Source organism: Apostichopus japonicus, chromosome 16 (assembly GCF_037975245.1).
Source record: "Apostichopus japonicus isolate 1M-3 chromosome 16, ASM3797524v1, whole genome shotgun sequence".
Lineage (NCBI taxonomy): Eukaryota > Metazoa > Echinodermata > Holothuroidea > Aspidochirotida > Stichopodidae > Apostichopus > Apostichopus japonicus.
The window spans coordinates 14588611-14603378 of record NC_092576.1 but is presented as its reverse complement, the minus strand read 5'-3'; the positions used below and the strand labels follow the sequence as shown (position 1 = coordinate 14603378).

The 14768-nt window shown below is 37.5% G+C and overlaps 1 protein-coding gene and 1 long non-coding RNA gene across 2 annotated transcripts in view; one reads left to right on the top strand and one right to left on the bottom strand.

Moving 5' to 3' along the window:
* Nucleotides 1-14768, bottom strand: part of LOC139983701 (uncharacterized) — a 125362-nt gene that overhangs the window by 74251 nt on the left and 36343 nt on the right. The window lies entirely within an intron of this gene.
* The window catches only part of LOC139983706 (uncharacterized), a 50058-nt gene continuing 47956 nt past the window's right edge, over nucleotides 12667-14768 (top strand). Inside the window, exons 1-2 of the long non-coding RNA XR_011798806.1 lie at nucleotides 12667-12780; nucleotides 13545-13716. This is a non-coding gene — a long non-coding RNA (uncharacterized lncRNA). The remainder of the gene's footprint in view (nucleotides 12781-13544; nucleotides 13717-14768) is intronic.

Sequence of the window (14768 nt, the reverse complement as noted above, 5' to 3'; positions counted from 1 at the left end):
ACTTGTTAATACTGCAAATTAGAGCTGTCCTGGTGCTTTAAAGCTGACAATGTACACAGAACTACCACTTCTTTGAGCCAAAATGGATTTTTTTCCCCCTGAACTGAACGTGTAGCAAGTAGTATGACAGACATATGTAAAATTATTAAAGATCAACACACCACAAAAATTCCGTTTTAAGTCATTAATACGCATTCACACCAGTAGAAACACTGTGGCTATAATGACCGGTGATCTATTCCTACCTTCACCTGATGAGTCCCAAAAAGACGAAATCGGTCGTGAATTGGAATTTCAGCAAACGATGAGATGACCTACTCACATATAAAAAGAAACAAGCACCAATAAATAATGAAAGAATCAAACGAACTTAAAGCAAACAAGCCATGTTAGCGAGTCCTCAGTCAAAAGTAGACAACTTGACGATGATGTTCATAACGAAATGAAAGCTTTCATCTTCTTCGTTCATATGACAGAAGTTTGACCTCCATGCCAATTATTGGGATTATAAATGCATATTCCGTGATAGCTTTTTTAGGGGCCTTTCCATACTCTGTAATTTAAGCTAATGGAAGTCACAGGTTACGAAATCTTAGATATAAATAATACATGAGTGGAAAAGGTTGAGAAGGGGGGAAAAACTTATTAAGAAAATATCTTATTCATAATAATGCCAATATCTGTAGGACGGTGAGCCTCGAGGTCGTAGTACGGAAGTGAGAATTATAAATTAAGCATTCTTAGTAAATGTAAATACCAATCTGGACTATAACAGAAGTAGATCAGTGGCGGCGGAACCGGGGGGGCTTGGGGGGGGGGGGGGCTCAGCCCCCCCCCCAATGAAAAAGTTGAGGGGGCAAAAGCATGATAAGCCCCCCCAATATTTACCAAGGCTCCGAAACGTACATCTGCCCATTTTTTAATGCACACTTGTCGATCTGTCCGATGCACACGTATACAACATATAGGTGTAATAATTAAATATGATAATTGATTGTCTGTATCATGCCTCATCGAATATTAGTGTTTTAAATAAGAGGGTAATAAGCTAAACGCTACACTCATGAACATTTGCGTTTACACTACGAGTACACGCAAGGCGTGGAACATGGCTTTATTTTTTAAACGCAATCAATTATTAAACGAACAAAAACACAATATTAGCATTTCACCTGTACTGTATAGGGTACATGCATTCATGACATGATGACAGTGCTAGGTCATAGAAATTTGTTGGCAACTGCACATGGTTTTGGAATTACCCATTTGTTGACATTAAGAAATGCTTTCTGTTTTTTCTTATGACATTTATTTAATTCAGGGCGTCGGAGCCGGTACGGGCAGGTCCGCCGAACGCCGGACCAATATTCACGACGCAAAAAAAAGTAGGACTAAAAAATGGAGAAAAAAAAATCTCGGAGGTATATGTTTCAATGATTTTCAATAATGATGACGGCAAGTAGGCTAAATGTGACTACTCTGGCATGGCAGGGGTCTTGCTTTCAAGCCCGGCAAGTGCCATTTCCTGCAATCTGGGAGGCATATTTTCAAAATTTTCTCCATTACGCTCCGCGCCAACCATGGTGGCGCGTAGCGTAGTTTGACCTACCAAATGTCCCCCGATAATTATGATATTTGGCCACACTCTGAACCGCCGTACCAATCAAAAATAGCTTCCGACGCCCTTGTAATTATTGCATTTAATTGCAAGTAGTAATTTACTACACTCAAAAACGTCTCTGCGAGTACACGTCGAGTATACTCTCTTAAAACACCATCGAATATACAAATTACAATGTTTTTACAGATTTATACGTGCAATCTGAGAAATTGCAGGCTTGAGACCCATGTTTTAGGGCTAGGTATTCGCAGCATAAAACACTCGGTAAGTGCCGTTTCCGGCCATCTGGGGGGGTTGAAAAATCCCAAATTTTCTTGTACGCTCCGCGCCAACCGATGGTGGCGCTCCGCTTAGATAGTTTCCACATATTAGCCCCCCAATAATTTTCCCGTTCCGCCGCGCCTGAAGTAGATCAAAACATTTAAGAAAGATACAAATCCGATCAAATCCTTTTATTAGCAAACCTACAATTTGCAACAATATGTGACGTCACCTAACTTCTCATCTCGAGAGTGACGAGATCCACTAGATATGAGGTAGGCGCCCGTCTGGGGAACGTTCCCATTCAAAGTCGACTCAATACTTTAATCGCATTAATTACTTATTTTACATGAAGCTTCTAAGAATTAAGATACAATAATGAGTTCGTAACTAAACTTGATTTGTCAGTCTGTTTTTACATTAGCATTTTCAGTTAGATTTGTAAACCTGATAAAATAATTACATTAATTGGGAACTGTGTTCACAAAATGTAAACTGCTCCATGCATCTCTTCTTATCTTTTGGAATAGTAATTTTTACCGTTTCTTTAAAACATGTTATCATGCAAAGTAAGCTGTAATGCGACATGTACCTTCTGCTATCAGCGTACAACTGAGTCTTGCAAACTTTAGACTAATTTAACGCCAACGCCTTTTTCTGTTTATCCTATAAAGGCGAGAATAAACTTCCATGTTGTGTATCCTGTAATTACACCTTCCCACCCAACCCATCTAATTTCGAAAGTGAAAATTGCATTTTTTCTTGTTTTGTTCTCTTAGTCTGTTTACTGTTTTAGTTTGAGGTAATTCTCTGTCGTCTGTTTTTAATTATTATTCCGATGTTTCCAATTTTTCTAGTGTTTGTTCATCTTTTGTTTTACTTTCCTGTTCATAACAGCCAACTGGCTGTTTAGACAGGTTTACTCCTTGCATTGAGATTATTCACACACGTAAATTGTTATTTGACCGAAACTGCATGGCGAAACCAACACGGTCTTCTGCTTTACAAAACTAAGCGTAGGCTTAGTATAGCTATCGCGTGATAGGCTGACCCTTTTCCTCCCCGTGCGCTCGTACGTACGGTGATATATGCAAAAGCGCTCATATCAATGTCTGCAATAACTGTATCTATGCATGCTGTACGTACATAATACCCTCGTGCGTGCGCTGCGCATACATTTATATTCTTTTATTTACTATCCCGTCACACACAGTGGTTTGTCAATGGAAATATTTTGTTGTCTTTTCATAGGCGTCCATATCAACACGTTTTGGGCAGTTCTCTGCATTGCTTGCAGTGTAGTCTACACGTTAGATATATCTTGCCATCGTTCTTTGTCTTAATTGTTCGAACGTTTCCAATGATATGGTTGCAGAGAAGAAGAGGGCGACATTTAAAGACATAAACAGAATATCCATGGCTGGTTAGTGATATTTTACACTCTGTCTGAAGCTGCTTGTCTGTTTGTGAAGTTAGACTATGCTTATCCTGCGCGGATAGTCTAGGCACAAGACTTGTTTGTGAATCCATGTTCTTATGCATGACATTTTCCAACCCTGAATATCAAATCTCTGTTGAGGAAGGTGGCATGAATAAGCTGTCGTTAGCATGTTCAGCTACTAATGTTTATATCACCTTGTCGGGACAATGTTTTCTATACTGCAGTAGTGATATGTACCGCTTTCAGAGCACTCGTATTGTCAGTACGTACAGTATGAATATCATGTTTCTATCAGATCAAGGTTAGGAACTGTTTGTACTGTCAATACCCGTGCTTTGAGAGCATGATATTGGCGTAGAGTTTAGAGAGGTATTAGTTTTGGGAAATTGTCCCAACTGGCTTTTTAGACAAGTTTACTCCTTGCATTGAGATTATTCACACACGTAAATTGTTATTTGATCGACGCAGCATGACGAAACTAACACAGTATTCTGCTTTACACAATTAAGTGTAGGCTTAGTGTAGCTATCGCGTAATAGTCTGACCCCCCCCCCCCCCCCGTGCGCGCATACGTACGGTGATATATACAAGAGCGCTCATATCAATGTCTGCAATAACTGTATCTATGCATGCTGTACGTACATAATACCTTCGTGCGTGCGCTGCGCGTACAATTATATTCTATTATTTACTATCCCGTCACACACAGTGGTTTGTCAATGGAAATATTTTGTTGTCTTTTCATAGGCGTCTATATCAACACGTTTTGGGCAGTTCTCTGCATTGCTTGCAGTGTAGTCTACACGTTGGATATATCTTGCCATCGTTCTTTGTCTTAATTGTTCGAACGTTTCCAATGATATGTTTGCAGAGAAGAAGAGGGCGACATTTAAAGACATAAACAGAATATCCATGGCTGGTTAGTGATATTTTACACTCTGTCTGAAGCTGCTTGTCTGTTTGTGAAGTTAGCCTATGCTTAGCCTGAGCCTAAAGTCAAGGGCTATTGAATCCATGTTCTTGTGCATGGTATGATTAGAGGTTAAACGTCGTAAAGAGTGTCAATAATATAGAAGTATATAGTTGCAAGGTGGCCTAGATAGCGTTGAAATTAAAGATATTTATCCGATAATGAGTAGAGTTAGAAATGTTGTTCTATGAGTGTTACAATAGTAAGCCTCGTGCACGCTAATAGGTTTATTCTTTCTCAGGGATATCTGCTGTATTGACACTAGTCTACTTTGTCTAGTGTCATTATTATCCCATCTTTCGATTGTTTATGCAATGCCATAGACAAGCAAATACGTCCAATATGTATGTTTGACCGAAGTCAGTCTCTTACGTTCATATTTAACGTCCATGATTACGAACCGCTAATTGCCAACAACTCTGCAACTGAACGACATACATTAATCTTGGAGTCACTCGAACCGGGGATCTTATGATTGGAAGGCACCGGCGTTAACCACTGAGCTAACACTCAACTGTTAATGAGTCAGATGAGTGATACGAAAGGAAAGGAGGGGAAAGGAGCTGAGATTGTGACTAAACATAGTTTCTTAAATCTGTCTATACGATGGTAAAGTTACAACTGAATCGTGCCACTATTTCAATCAGATTCCCTTACATGCTCGTGCCATTGTTCATGATAGTACGATCTTTTGTATCGCATTGTCTTTCAAGAGCCAACACCTCACGTACTATCAGCACGTAGGAAATGTGAAGTAGTTCTAAGAGGAGCAAAGCTGTTTCCAAACTTAGTGGTACTGAATATGCTTTATAATGACAGAACTATCCTGAAGAACACTGTAAAGAGAGTCAGAAAAAAGCAACGTTGTCTTAATACTGTAGCAAGAAACACTTCCTTTCCCCTAGGGCTGCCACCGTTCCTTCGTTGTAAATACTTTCCGAAAAATGTTGGTTATATATATATATATATATATATATTTATATATATATATATGTAAATATATATATATATATATATGTATATTATATATATATATATACATTTATATATGTATATATATATAAATATATATATGTATACATTTATATATATATATATATAAATATGTATATTATATATATATATTTACATATACATATACATATACATATATATATATATATATATATATATATATATATATATATATATATATATATATATATATATCTTTTATCTTTTATCGGGGCTGTTAAACAGTTTTACAACTGATGATTTGACTGCCAAGGATTCGTTCAGTTTCTGTTCGGAAATTCAGAATCTTTCTCTGAACCATGACTCTTTAATGGCTAGTTTTGATGTAATTTCTTTATTCACCAATGTTCCTATGGAATATACAATTTATGTTATTCTGACTAACATATATATACAAAAACGCATTGTTTTGTACAATTGAACGTGTTGATCTTAGGAAATTATTGCTTAAAGCAGCTACATCCCACTTTATTTTTAACATTTCTATGTATGAGCAAATTGATGGGTGTGCCCTTCCTTGAGTGTCTGTTTAGCCAACTTGTTTATGTGCCACCTTGAGAAGAAATTGATCCAAATTTGTCCTAAACTTCCTGGTGCCCCCAAAAGTATAACATTTTGGTTATAAGGGCTTTGCATGAACGCGCACGTAGATTGTGTTCGTCGGATTCCTTGTTCGTTCATGGATTGCAATTTACTAGACGCATTTTGACTTTAAATGGTTACCCTAGGAAGTTGTTGCATGAAATGGAGAGCTATACTTCTAAATTAAGAAAACAACTGGGCATAAGTCCTGTAATTAAATTTGATCATGGGGAGACCAAAGAATATACTGCTTTTGTTAAAGTACCATACTGTGGCCCCAGCAGTGATAAACTCGCTAAGACTTTATAGGTAGTTAAATTAAAGGGTTTTGTGATGAAAATATTCATATCAAAATAAGTTTTCTGCAAAAGAAAATTTCTGCTTTGTTCAATTTCAAGGATGCTTATAAGTTAGATTATGCCAACAATGTTGTATATAGGATAAACTGCCCAGACTGTGATTCCTTTTATGTCGGAGAAACCAATAGACGGCTTAAGGATAGATTCAAAGAACATCTGATGAGCTCTTTTCGTGGTCAGAAAGGCGCTATTAACCTTCATTGTACTGCGCACAAACATAATCTGCCTACTTTTGTTGACCATTGTGCCGCTATTGGTATTGAACCCCAGTGGTTCAGAGGGAAGATTAAAGAGAGTCTCCTAATAAAAGACTTAAATGCTGACTTAAATAGAAACGTAGCGAGCTACGGGTTGGAGCTATTCTAATCCCTATTTACTTTTTATTGCTGGTTGTTCTAATCGTTCACTCATGTTTATCACTATTGTCGTCTTCGGATGTATATTAGCCCTTGAATATGTTAAAAATATTCGCTTGTTTATCTTTTATATTATATATATATATATATATATATATAATTTTATGATTAATTTTATATTTATATTTATTATTTTTATTATTTTATATTAAACAACTTTAATTTTGAGGAATCTGTTCCCACACACATTCAGCAAAATAACAGCAGATATGTTTCAATTGTTTACATGGAGAGAGCACTGGATTTATCTAGTGGTAAACGTTGGGGAAAGTTTTGAATTCCTCCCCCGTTCCCTCTCCCCCTCCTTTTCCTTCTACCATTATAATTATGTGTACGGCACAATGTAGGTTACTGTATAGGAAACAAAGTAAAAGTGAGAAATGAAGAACAGTTTATTCCTGACATTTCACAAAAGTAGATTATTCCTGTTATGTTATATTTTCAAATAAAATATTTAAGCAAAATTCAAGTGCTAGTAATGTTTCTATAGCTATTGAGATTTCTACGATCATGATCAATTTTAAGATATGCTAAAACTCTGGAAGGTTTTCAAGGTAGGATTTTACAAAGCTTTAGTCTTGCTCTTACATAGCATCCACATAATAATAGCTAGTTGCTTAGGTAACTAAACTTTACCACAGTTGAAATCCGTGCATATAATATCGGTCATTGCTTAAACTGTTAACGATCTTTGAGAGTTGTAAGATAATCGACAGAACCTAGATTTGGAGAAGGAGCCAGAATAAAACAGAACGAGAATCTATCTTTATGTTTGCGTGAGTGTCTGTCTGTTTCAATGATCTACAACATAGCAAACCTATAACTTTGCAATTCCTAAAGTCATCCTTCAATGAAACAATAACTCGTTTGACATTTTAGACACATTTAAAAAAAGCACAACATATGGTGCAGCATAACATTTATAACATAAGATATACAGTACAGTATAAGAAATATAACATGATAGTATAATATGGTATGTAATAACATAACATAACATAAAACAGCAAAGCATAGCATAATATGATGTACAGTTATAACCTTAAGATGTATAGTTGTATAGTATACACAAATATCATGAAAGTATGATATTTGTAGAATTTTTAACGCAGCTAATACATACGAGAAAAACGCATGCAAGGTATTTAGTTGTTTCGAATAGACCATTTGAAGAGGCACAAAACCAATATAACCATTACCAATACCATCAATACTATGATAATGGATTTAGTCTGCAACACAAACTGTCTTGTAATATCATTATTCAGCACTATAGTAGTGGCTACAGATTGCGTGGTAACATCACCGTCGGTACAAAAATCTTTTAATTCTAACTCCAATAAGTTCTTACCATTCAATTCTAATGGTGTGTTACAGTTCACAGGGTAACGGAAAAAGCTTGTCTTTTGAAACCAATCATATAGAAACTTTATTGAGCAGTCACATCTCCAATTGTGCCCACGTAAATAAAGTCCAAAGTCATGATTAACCTGGGAAAATTCGATCGGTAGGAAAGATAACTGGTTGAAAGAAATATGCAGGATTTCAAGATTATCCAAACCAACTAAAGCCAATGGCGAACACGTATAAATATTATTCTCATCTAGATTGATGTACTTCAAGTTAGAATTATGCTCAAAAGCAAAATTGTGGATATTAGAAATGTTGTTCTTTGCAAGTGAAAGAGTCGTTAGGTTGGGTAGTCTGGTCAAGAGCATCGATGGTATCTCACGTATGTCATTTTCGTGCAAAACTAACGCCTGAAGGCCATGTGGTTCGTCTCCGAAAAGAGATTTTCCAACCAAAGAAATATTATTTCGTGGAGCTCTCAGCGTTTTGAGATGAGGGAAACCGTGCAATCCGTAGTCGTCTAATGCAATTAAATAATTACCTGATAAATCGAGATGCGAACAAGTTGGGAATTTGGTGGGAACCGCAACGTTTAATTTCAAAATGTTATTTGATGCTAAAGATAGACTTTTTACAAAGAAAGTGGTCTCGTTTTCTGTCGGAAATGGAAAACTTTCGAATACGTTGTTCGACAATTGTAACGTATGAAGTTGAACCAGTCCGTCTGTAGCTTCATAGCGTGCTTTCGTTATCAAATTTTCGCGAAGTTGAATAAACATCAGTTTATCACAGCACGAAAACGAGAAGGCCTCCACTTGAGCTATCATGTTTCCACTGAGGTCAAGGATGGTCAATTGCGTAAGAACTTGAAAACTTTCAACAGGCACCGATGTGAGATAGTTGTAAGCTATGTCCACACTTTCAACCTCTCGCGTGGCATTGAAAATTAAATTATTGATTGATCTAATGTTGCAGAATTTCAGAGCAACGGCTATATAAGGTTTGGGAAAAAAGGCAGAATGACTTCTCCACTCGTTAAACTTGAAATATCGGTGTTGATAATGATAAGGTTTCCCACATCCAAGTGTTCTAACACAGGGAATTTGGTGATGTTCATGAGATTTCCATCACACTGAAAGATACGCCATCCAGGACAATAGCATTCCTTTGGGCAAGGTTCTAGGCAGTTTGTATACGTCGCCAAGACCAGGATGTAAATGCAATACCCTTTCATGGTCAAATAACTACAATGCTCGTTTCCGGGTTAGAGCGAAGAGGATATCTGTAGTGATGAAAAGGGAAACATTAGTTGCGTATGTTGATTTGTTTACATCATTCATAAACTGATTTAAGCAAATGACAAATGATCCGCCATCTTCTTTGAAGTTAAGAAAGAAAACAACGATCACTGCGAAGACCACGACGCCGGCGATGATAAAAATAATGATTGCAATGACGAAAGATGAAAGTGATTAGTAAGAACTTGTTAATACTGCAAAATTAGAGCTGTCCTGGTGCTTTAAAGCTGACAATGTACACAGAACTACCACTTCTTTGAGCCAAAATGGATTTTTCCCCCTGAACTGAACGTGTAGCAAGTAGTATGACAGACATATGTAAAATTATTAAAGATCAACACACCACAAAAATTCCGTTTTAAGTCATTAATACGCATTCACACCAGTAGAAACACTGTGGCTATAATGACCGGTGATCTATTCCTACCTTCACCTGATGAGTCCCAAAAAGACGAAATCGGTCGTGAATTGGAATTTCAGCAAACGATGAGATGACCTACTCACATATAAAAAGAAACAAGCACCAATAAATAATGAAAGAATCAAACGAACTTAAAGCAAACAAGCCATGTTAGCGAGTCCTCAGTCAAAAGTAGACAACTTGACGATGATGTTCATAACGAAATGAAAGCTTTCATCTTCTTCGTTCATATGACAGAAGTTTGACCTCCATGCCAATTATTGGGATTATAAATGCATATTCCGTGATAGCTTTTTTAGGGGCCTTTCCATACTCTGTAATTTAAGCTAATGGAAGTCACAGGTTACGAAATCTTAGATATAAATAATACATGAGTGGAAAAGGTTGAGAAGGGGGGAAAAACTTATTAAGAAAATATCTTATTCATAATAATGCCAATATCTGTAGGACGGTGAGCCTCGAGGTCGTAGTACGGAAGTGAGAATTATAAATTAAGCATTCTTAGTAAATGTAAATACCAATCTGGACTATAACAGAAGTAGATCAGTGGCGGCGGAACCGGGGGGGGGGGGCTTGGGGGGGCTCAGCCCCCCAATGAAAAAGTTGAGGGGGCAAAAGCATGATAAGCCCCCCCAATATTTACCAAGGCTCCGAAACGTACATCTGCCCATTTTTTAATGCACACTTGTCGATCTGTCCGATGCACACGTATACTACATATAGGTGTAATAATTAAATATGATAATTGATTGTCTGTATCATGCCTCATCGAATATTAGTGTTTTAAATAAGAGGGTAATAAGCTAAACGCTACACTCATGAACATTTGCGTTTACACTACGAGTACACGCAAGGCGTGGAACATGGCTTTATTTTTTAAACGCAATCAATTATTAAACGAACAAAAACACAATATTAGCATTTCACCTGTACTGTATTGGGTACATGCATTCATGACATGATGACAGTGCTAGGTCATAGAAATTTGTTGGCAACTGCACATGGTTTTGGAATTACCCATTTGTTGACATTAAGAAATGCTTTCTGTTTTTTCTTATGACATTTATTTAATTCAGGGCGTCGGAGCCGTTACGGGCAGGTCCGCCGAACGCCGGACCAATATTCACGACGCAAAAAAAAGTAGGACTAAAAAATGGAGAAAAAAAAATCTCGGAGGTATATGTTTCAATGATTTTCAATAATGATGACGGCAAGTAGGCTAAATGTGACTACTCTGGCATGGCAGGGGTCTTGCTTTCAAGCCCGGCAAGTGCCATTTCCTGCAATCTGGGAGGCATATTTTCAAAATTTTCTCCATTACGCTCCGCGCCAACCATGGTGGCGCGTAGCGTAGTTTGACCTACCAAATGTCCCCCGATAATTATGATATTTGGCCACACTCTGAACCGCCGTACCAATCAAAAATAGCTTCCGACGCCCTTGTAATTATTGCATTTAATTGCAAGTAGTAATTTACTACACTCAAAAACGTCTCTGCGAGTACACGTCGAGTATACTCTCTTAAAACACCATCGAATATACAAATTACAATGTTTTTACAGATTTATACGTGCAATCTGAGAAATTGCAGGCTTGAGACCCATGTTTTAGGGCTAGGTATTCGCAGCATAAAACACTCGGTAAGTGCCGTTTCCGGCCATCTGGGGGGGTTGAAAAACCCCAAATTTTCTTGTACGCTCCGCGCCAACCGATGGTGGCGCTCCGCTTAGATAGTTTCCACATATTAGCCCCCCCAATAATTTTCCCGTTCCGCCGCGCCTGAAGTCGATGAAAACATTTAAGAAAGATACAAATCCGATCAAATCCTTTTATTAGCAAACCTACAATTTGCAACAATATGTGACGTCACCTAACTTCTCATCTCGAGAGTGACGAGATCCACTAGATATGAGGGGGAACGTTCCCATTCAAAGTCGACTCAATACTTTAATCGCATTAATTACTTATTTTACATGAAGCTTCTAAGAATTAAGATACAATAATGAGTTCGTAACTAAACTTGATTTGTCAGTCTGTTTTTACATTAGCATTTTCAGTTAGATTTGTAAACCTGATAAAATAATTACATTAATTGGGAACTGTGTTCACAAAATGTAAACTGCTCCATGCATCTCTTCTTATCTTTTGGAATAGTAATTTTTACCGTTTCTTTAAAACATGTTATCATGCAAAGTAAGCTGTAATGCGACATGTACCTTCTGCTATCAGCGTACAACTGAGTCTTGCAAACTTTAGACTAATTTAACGCCAACGCCTTTTTCTGTTTATCCTATAAAGGCGAGAATAAACTTCCATGTTGTGTATCCTGTAATTACACCTTCCCACCCAACCCATCTAATTTCGAAAGTGAAAATTGCATTTTTTCTTGTTTTGTTCTCTTAGTCTGTTTACTGTTTTAGTTTGAGGTAATTCTCTGTCGTCTGTTTTTAATTATTATTCCGATGTTTCCAATTTTTCTAGTGTTTGTTCATCTTTTGTTTTACTTTCCTGTTCATAACAGCCAACTGGCTGTTTAGACAGGTTTACTCCTTGCATTGAGATTATTCACACACGTAAATTGTTATTTGACCGAAACTGCATGGCGAAACCAACACGGTCTTCTGCTTTACAAAACTAAGCGTAGGCTTAGTATAGCTATCGCGTGATAGGCTGACCCTTTTCCTCCCCGTGCGCGCGTACGTACGGTGATATATGCAAGAGCGCTCATATCAATGTCTGCAATAACTGTATCTATGCATGCTGTACGTACATATTACCCTCGTGCGTGCGCTGCGCGTACATTTATATTCTTTTATTTACTATCCCGTCACACGCAGTGGTTTGTCAATGGAAATATTTTGTTGTCTTTTCATAGGCGTCCATATCAACACGTTTTGGGCAGTTCTCTGCATTGCTTGCAGTGTAGTCTACACGTTAGATATATCTTGCCATCGTTCTTTGTCTTAATTGTTCGAACGTTTCCAATGATATGGTTGCAGAGAAGAAGAGGGCGACATTTAAAGACATAAACAGAATATCCATGGCTGGTTAGTGATATTTTACACTCTGTCTGAAGCTGCTTGTCTGTTTGTGAAGTTAGCCTATGCTTATCCTGCGCGGATAGTCTAGGCAAAAGACTTGTTTGTGAATCCATGTTCTTATGCATGACATTTTCCAACCCTGAATATCAAATCTCTGTTGAGGAAGGTGGCATGAATAAGCTGTCGTTAGCATGTTCAGCTACTAATGTTTATATCACCTTGTCGGGACAATGTTTTCTATACTGCAGTAGTGATTTGTACCGCTTTCAGAGCACTCGTATTGTCAGTACGTACAGTATGAATATCATGTTTCTATCAGATCAAGGTTAGGAACTGTTTGTACTGTCAATACCCGTGCTTTGAGAGCATGATATTGGCGTAGAGTTTAGAGAGGTATTAGTTTTGGGAAATTGTCCCAACTGGCTTTTTAGACAAGTTTACTCCTTGCATTGTGTTTATTCACACACGTAAATTGTTATTTGATCGACGCAGCATGACGAAACTAACACAGTATTCTGCTTTACACAATTAAGTGTAGGCTTAGTGTAGCTATCGCGTAATAGTCTGACCCTCCCCCCCCCCCGTGCGCGCATACGTACGGTGATATATACAAGAGCGCTCATATCAATGTCTGCAATAACTGTATCTATGCATGCTGTACGTACATAATACCTTCGTGCGTGCGCTGCGCGTACAATTATATTCTATTATTTACTATCCCGTCACACACAGTGGTTTGTCAATGGAAATATTTTGTTGTCTTTTCATAGGCGTCTATATCAACACGTTTTGGGCAGTTCTCTGCATTGCTTGCAGTGTAGTCTACACGTTAGATATATCTTGCCATCGTTCTTTGTCTTAATTGTTCGAACGTTTCCAATGATATGGTTGCAGAGAAGAAGAGGGCGACATTTAAAGACATAAACAGAATATCCATGGCTGGTTAGTGATATTTTACACTCTGTCTGAAGCTACTTGTCTGTTTGTGAAGTTAGCCTATGCTTAGCCTGAGCCTAAAGTCAAGGGCTATTGAATCCATGTTCTTGTGCATGGTATGATTAGAGGTTAAACGTCGTAAAGAGTGTCAATAATATAGAAGTATATAGTTGCAAGGTGGCCTAGATAGCGTTGAAATTAAAGATATTTATCCGATAATGAGTAGAGTTAGAAATGTTGTTCTATGAGTGTTACAATAGTAAGCCTCGTGCACGCTAATAGGTTTATTCTTTCTCAGGGATATCTGCAGTATTGACACTAGTCTACTTTGTCTAGTGTCATTATTATCCCATCTTTCGATTGTTTATGCAATGCCATAGACAAGCAAATACGTCCAATATGTATGTTTGACCGAAGTCAGTCTCTTACGTTCATATTTAACGTCCATGATTACGAACCGCTAATTGCCAACAACTCTGCAACTGAACGACATACATTAATCTTGGAGTCACTCGAACCGGGGATCTTATGATTGGAAGGCACCGGCGTTAACCACTGAGCTAACACTCAACTGTTAATGAGTCAGATGAGTGATACGAAAGGAAAGGAGGGGAAAGGAGCTGAGATTGTGACTAAACATAGTTTCTTAAATCTGTCTATACGATGGTAAAGTTACAACTGAATCGTGCCACTATTTCAATCAGATTCCCTTACATGCTCGTGCCATTGTTCATGATAGTACGATCTTTTGTATCGCATTGTCTTTCAAGAGCCAACACCTCACGTACTATCAGCACGTAGGAAATGTGAAGTAGTTCTAAGAGGAGCAAAGCTGTTTCCAAACTTAGTGGTACTGAATATGCTTTATAATGACAGAACTATCCTGAAGAACACTGTAAAGAGAGTCAGAAAAAAGCAACGTTGTCTTAATACTGTAGCAAGAAACACTTCCTTTCCCCTAGGGCTGCCACCGTTCCTTCGTTGTATATACTTTCCGAAAAATGTTGGTTATATATATATATATATATATATATATATATATATATATATATATATAT